Here is a 959-nt window from a genome sequence, read left to right as displayed (position 1 = left end):
GTATGATGACCATGGCACTAGTAGACAATGCTAGTGGGTCTAAATTCATCTCTATGCAGCCTTTGTAATATTTCCCTTCAGAGAGCAGAGCAAAGGGAAAATTTAACTGACACTTCAGATCTTTCTTTTACCATCAAACTTTGGCAACCATCAAGACATGAATATCTACTGAGATTTTTTCTTTCTTTATTGCTTCATAGTCCCATTTACTTGAAGTTCCTGAGAGAGCTCCTGATCCTAGACTATAGCCACAGGGCCATACCGAGTCCAGGTGGGAGAATGAGCATCACTGTGTTACCACTCCGTGATACCCTCTGGTAACTTAAGAAACATTCAAACCTGTGAGGAAGATTTGTGTGTTTATTTAAGCCAAACTGTTCACAATGGCTGGAAGCAGATTCTCAATGGTTTGAGATAATGCTCCAGAGAATGGAAGTTTTACACCTTGTATTATACATTAGAATCAAAAGAGAAGATATAAGTGTGGTACATGAAATCCATTGGTGATAGATTAGGGAGGCTGAGGCAGAAGAAAGCAAAGAGGGGAGGGTATGGAACCTCTGGAATTGGATAAAAAGTAAAATGATAGACACATTCTTCTTTTACTTAGATGGGTGAAGGATAGTTAACATTCAACAATTAACTCAATAACACTGAGGGTACTTGTGGTCTCCATACTGTGGTGCACGTGCTTGGAGGGGTCCAGAAAAAAAGAAAAATTACCTGGACCTTCCAACCATATGTTAACATAGATGCAAAAGGACAATAGACAAGCTCAGTTAAAGTCAAGATTGACTCTGTCAGGGAAAATACCAGCCTAGAACATGACTACCCACCAAAAGTGTCATGCTCTTTTAGTTTAAAAACTTAATTTCAGACCATCCTCTGTGGTTACTGTTATGCCCAGATTTCAAGATCCCCATTAGACCACACCAGGGAGCCAGCCGAGTCCGATGCAA

At 40.4% G+C, this 959-nt stretch overlaps 1 protein-coding gene across 1 annotated transcript in view; it reads left to right on the top strand.

Annotated features, from left to right (window-relative positions):
• Positions 1-234: 234 nt before the first annotated feature.
• Positions 235-959, top strand: part of LOC102259214 (tripartite motif-containing protein 5) — a 14,573-nt gene continuing 13,848 nt past the window's right edge. Inside the window, exon 1 of the mRNA XM_014542001.1 lies at positions 235-317. The gene's annotated coding sequence lies outside the window, so the exon portion shown is untranslated. The remainder of the gene's footprint in view (positions 318-959) is intronic.

This window comes from Myotis brandtii, unplaced genomic scaffold (assembly GCF_000412655.1).
Source record: "Myotis brandtii unplaced genomic scaffold, ASM41265v1 scaffold2877, whole genome shotgun sequence".
Lineage (NCBI taxonomy): Eukaryota > Metazoa > Chordata > Mammalia > Chiroptera > Vespertilionidae > Myotis > Myotis brandtii.
Note: the sequence above shows the minus strand (reverse complement) of the source record. Positions and strands in the feature narration are given on the sequence as shown.